This window comes from Tiliqua scincoides, chromosome 6 (genome assembly GCF_035046505.1).
Source record: "Tiliqua scincoides isolate rTilSci1 chromosome 6, rTilSci1.hap2, whole genome shotgun sequence".
Lineage (NCBI taxonomy): Eukaryota > Metazoa > Chordata > Lepidosauria > Squamata > Scincidae > Tiliqua > Tiliqua scincoides.
Window position 1 is genome coordinate 81,960,826 of NC_089826.1, and position 5,531 is coordinate 81,966,356.

Below are 5,531 nucleotides of genomic sequence, written 5' to 3' on the forward strand. Positions count from 1 at the left end.
ATGATGTGGCCCTCCTACCAAAAAGTTTGGACATCCCTGGCCTAGAGAATTAGAACAGACAAAAGAAAATATTTCTTGACCCAGCATGTCATTAGTCTGTGGAACTCCTCACCACAGGATGTGGTGGTTGCATCAGGCCTAGATGCCATTAAAAGAGAACTGGACAGACTTCTAGAGGAAAAGTCTGTCACAGGTTACAAGCCATGATGGGTATGTGAAACATCCTGATTTTAAAGCAGGCTACATCAGAAGGCCAGGTGCAAGGGAGTGGCACCAGGATGCCACTTGTTGTCTTGTGTGTTCCCTGAGCATCTGGTGGGCCACAGTGAGATACAGGAAGCTGTACTAGATGGGCCTTGGGCCTGATCCAGTGGGGCTCTTCTGTTCTTAATCTCGGATTATGTAATGTATTGGAGCAAGTGAATACTACTGGAGTCAGCAAATACTCTCACAGCCATAATCGTATCTTGGAGGGCATCACATCAAGAATTATTGCCATGCTGGGTGATTTTTGCAAAAGAGGCCCAGAATCAGAATTGCCTACAGCAGCCTGATTTTGTCTGGGGTGCAGGGATGTGTGGTGGGTGGGAAGGCAGGTGAAGCAGAGCCTCCCCACCAGAGTCCTTCAAAAAGTGCCTCCATGGGGCAGTGGCTTGTGAGTGCTTGCACACCTCATATGGCACACCTCATATGGCTTTCCAAAGGATTCTAGTGGGGAGGCTCTGCCTCCCCTGCCATGTCCCTGCTGGGGCACTGGATGATTACTGGGTGAAAAGCTCTCTGCATATGCCCAGAGGCATTGGTAAATAACATTTGACTAATCCTCTTCATCCTCTTATTACTATTGCTAGTGCTGGTTCCCGGGGCAGAGTGCCTCTGAGCATAGACAGAGCATTGGCAGGGGCGTGGTTTCCAGGAGACACTGGTTGTGGCCATCATCATTCTCTCTCTGTAGGGCTGAAGTCTCTCAGTCCCCCAGTGGAGGCCCCACTGGGTCCTCTCTCACCTCCCCCCCCCCCCAGCCCTGTCACTTCAGCTTTGGATTTCACACGTCAAGGCTAATTTGCACCCCCCCTTCACGGCCTGACATCCATAATGAGCGCTAATCATTCCGCTTATTTTTGCCAGCCGGCCAGACATGTTCCAGTTGTTGGGACAGATCGCGTTTCAGACCCCTAATGATGGACAATTACCCGCTCTAATTCGATGCCGTCGCCGCCGCAGAGCCGTTGACACCTAAAGCCATGCACCAGATGTGCGCTCTTGCGCATTCCGCAGGCCAAGAGATCTCCCTTCACAGGGCACAGCAGGGATGTGCGATGGGTGGGGAGGCAGGTAAGCCAGAGCCTCCCCACCGGAGTCCATCGAAAAGCGCCACCACACAACCCATGTGCTGTGAAGCAGTGACCCCCCCATTCCTTCTGCTCAGTGATGTCCCCTTCAAGTGGTACCCATTCAAGGGGGAGTCTCCACAGGAGAAGAAATGGGGGCATGAAGCTGCCAGCACCTCTTCCCTCCAGGAAGAACCCAAATGTGACATCATGATGTAACGTGAAGTCATGACATTACTGCCCCAGGTCACAGAACTTCCAGGTATGCCTCTGATGGAGCACCGTGAGGCACATGTAGGGTGCCTTTGTTGGAATTGGTGCAACTCCGTATGCTCTCAGGGGGTGGCAGGAGACTGTCCTAAAAAGGGTTAAGCCATAGCCCAGCGTCCTTTGCAGTTTACCTGTCCACCTTGGATGACCTATGTGGGAGGGGCATGATCCAGACCCTATATAACTCCTGAGCACGCCCTCCTCCCTCCCTCTTACCTCTTCCTCACCACAACTGAGGAGACAAGATGGCATGCAGCAGGGATCTGCTGGCGCCGCCATCTTGACCACATGGCACATGCAGGAGGAGGCAGCTATAGGGCCTTGTTATCTTTACGTCAGAGTACCTCTGATTCTTAAATCAGATGCTGTAACCGTACTACCATTGAACTGTGAGTAAATGAATCTGTTCTTGCAACTTCAACCAGCCAATGTTGTTTGTGTGTTTCTTGACTAGCAGTCAGCCGGGTGTGGGAGGCTCCCTGGGGTTGATTCCCAGCAAAGGGGGGTTCTGCTGCTGAAGCGACTCTGCTCCCCCCCAACGGAGGAAATCTGGTTTAAGAGATTCCTCCAACAGCCTTTCCATACCATTGAATAAAAACAGTCTCCCTCTTTTTCTCAGAGCCACACCCAGCAGAAGCTGTGGAAGAAATTGACCTCCATTAGATGATGGTGAAGGTCCGTAGCCTTAGAGCCCAATCTTATTCATGTCTACGCAGAAGTAAGTTCCATTATAGTCACTGTGGATTACTCCAAGGTGCGGATAGGATTGCAGCCTTTGTGACTTAAAAAAAAAAATTAGACAAGTTCTTGTAGGATAGGCCTATCTGCCAGCAGAGCTAAAATGAACCTCCATAGGCAGGGGCAGTATACCTCTGGATGTTAGGTGCCCAGGAAAAAGGAGGTGAGCCATCCCTTTTCCTGGTCTGTTTCCTTAGCCTCTGAGAGAGATCCCTTTGGCTCCTGTTAGAACCAGAGTACTGGAGGAGATGGGCCTTTGGCCTGATCCAGGAGCAAGGCTAAAGGCAAAGTCATGTGTGGCTTGCATGTGTCAATTACAGAGCAAGCCTATGCATATCTACTCAGAAGTAAGTCCCATTGTGTTCAGTGGGGTTTACTCTCAGGAAAGTGTGCATAGGATTGCAGCCTTTGATATGCTCATGGAGAACAATGGAGCATTAGTTGGTATTAGCTATGATAGTTTGGCTGGAATACATTTATTTAGGGGTAGGTCCCAAGGGGTGGGTCCCTTTAGGGAGAAGGGCGGGATACAAATAAAGTTTATTATTATTATTATTATTGAACTCAATGGGACTTACTGCTGACTAGACATGCATAGGATGGCAGACAGAGAACCTCCATACCTGAAAGTGCTCCAGAGAGGAAAGCTATTGGGAGCTTCTCAGAAGTTGCAACCAGAATGTGGGCTAGAAAATCTGATTTCCTTTTGAGGGCATGTCACTATGTTTCGGGTGCCCCAGTACTTATGCCTTTTTCATTTCCACAGCCTGTTCTTAGTCGTGTTTACTCAAAAGTAAGTGCCCTTAGGCTCTACACATGCAGCAGAACTAGGAGGCAGAATGGACTGCACTCCTTCAAATTGCAGATCAATTTTAAAAATGCTCTATAGTTCCCTGAAACTAGAAAATTAGCACAACAGGGAGATTCCTGTGCTTTCCCAAGACTAGTTTTCTACTTGCAGAGAGAGAGAGAGAGAGAGAGAGAGAGAGAGAGAGATCATGTCTACTATAACTTTCACAAACATACACCCTTGCACACTGAAGTGTTATAATCTGTTCCAAGCACCTCAGAATTTTTCCACTTCAACCGAATAGGGTGTAGAGTATTGGAGGAATCTTAAAAAATTGGTTTCCTCTTTAGGGGGGAAGCAGAGTAGCTTCAGCAGCAGACCCCCCCCCCCCTTGCTGGGAATCAACCCCAGGAAAGCTCCCACACCTGGCTGACTGCTAATCAAGAAAGACAAATGACAATGGCTGGTTGAAGTTGCAAAAGAAAGTCATTTACTCAGGGTTCCATAGAAGCATGTTTAAAGCATCTGATTATGATCAGAGGTTACACTAAACTTGAGATAACAAGGTCCTGGAGCTGCCTTGTCCTTCGTGTGCCATGTGGTCAAGATGGTGTCGCCAGCAGAGCCCTGCTGTGACCCATCTTGTCAGGTCAGTGTTCAGTGAGGAAGAGAGGAAGTGCACAGAGCAGAAGGGAAGGTCATAGTGTCTGGGCCACACCCCCACATAGGTCATCCAAAGGGGACAGGTAAAGTGTAGGGTCACTGGGCCATGGCTTAACCCTTTCAGGACAGTATCCTGCCATCTCTGGATAGTAGACACAGTTGCACCAAACTCCAACATAGAGTTGGAGCTTTAAAGAACTGTTTAAAGAATTTCTTCTCAGGGAAATTTGTGGTCCTTGGGGGAAAGTGAACAAACCAAGATCAGCTTTCTGCTCTTTCTTCAATGAGGGTGATGGCCTCTCCTGTCTTTGCTCCTCTCTGGGAAGAACCCCCCCCCCCTCAGCTACAAGGATGGGGGCCTGGCAAGCAGGGGAATGGGCCTCTGCTCCCATCAGGAACCCTATCCCGGCTGGCAGGGTCTCTGAGAAGAGTTTTATCAGGGGGTACAAAGTTTCTTTTGGGCCCTCTCCCAAAGGGTAAGGGGGTAATGGGGGAAGGCAGAATGGGGGGCAAAATAGGGCAAGGGGAGGGTGCTGACAGCCAGAATAGTCTTTGGAGCCCAGGTCTACCAGTCTTCTTGATGCGGAAGCCAGGTCTACCCAACCATGTGGCACTGGTTGGCAACCTTCAGTCTCGAAAGACTATGGTATAAGCCTACAGCACCTGATATTCCCAGGCAGTCTCCCATCCAAATACTAACCAGGCCCGACCCTGCTTAGCTTCCCAGATCATGGTATAAGCCTACAGCACCTGATATTCCCAGGCGGTCTCCCATCCAAGTACTAACCAGGCCTGACCCTGCTTAGCTTCCGAGATCAGATGAGATTGGGCATGTGCAGGATAACAGTTGCACTGGCAGCTAGATAAAGTAATATGAAAAACCAAACACACTTCTAAGTCCCTTTGAAATTTGGAAAATCATTGCTGAAAATTAGTGTCATTGTATTTAGGCTCACACTAGAATGGACAGTGTCCTGTGTGCACCAAAACGCACTTCTGCAGCAGCTGTAGCCTTGCAGCTCTGCCCCTGAGCCCCAATACACTTCTTCATGGTTATCAGATACACAAGCCAAAGAGCGACTATAGCAGGCCAGTTTCCTCCCAGATCTGACACTGTGTTAAGGAGGGTCATGGGTGCATTTCTGGGCCAGGTGTATATGGCTTGCAGCAGCAGTTATGCCCCCAGCATCATGCATAGGCAGTGAGTTTGGGTGAGATAGGAAAATGTAAGATCCCAGGAGCTTTCTGGGCCCCCTCCTTTGACTCCTGGGCTCCCTTTCTGAGCCTGGGCCCAGGTACAAATTACCCCCTCTACCCCCATCTCCTAGGACCTGCTGGCGCTGGTTACTTTTGGGATGCTGAGCAAATCTGAGCAGGAGAGAGGGCACCAAAGGGAGCAGGGTGACCAGATGTCCTCCTTTTCAGGACACATCCTCTTTTTTTAGCCTCATGTCCTGGTAAAAACTTTAATGCCCTCTTTTTCCCTGTGAGTGGGCCCCTGCAGGCAGCACAGAGCCTTCTTGTGTTTAATAAATTATACACAATAAATTATATGCAACATAGTTTTAAGTTTAATAATAAGTAATCTAGTGTTTAAATTAGCCACATGAAATCAATAGTGTTTCTAGCTTTTATTTTGTCATGTCCTACTTTTTTCTTGGATGTCCTACATTTTGGGATGTCTGGTCCCCTTTTGAGGTTATGACATCAGGTCACCCTGAACGGGAGGAACAGCCAAG

The 5,531-nt window shown here is 49.0% G+C and overlaps 1 pseudogene; it reads right to left on the minus strand.

Annotated features, from left to right (window-relative positions):
* Window positions 1–4,530: 4,530 nt before the first annotated feature.
* LOC136656585 (5S ribosomal RNA) lies at window positions 4,531–4,649 on the minus strand (annotated as a pseudogene).
* Window positions 4,650–5,531: the final 882 nt, after the last annotated feature.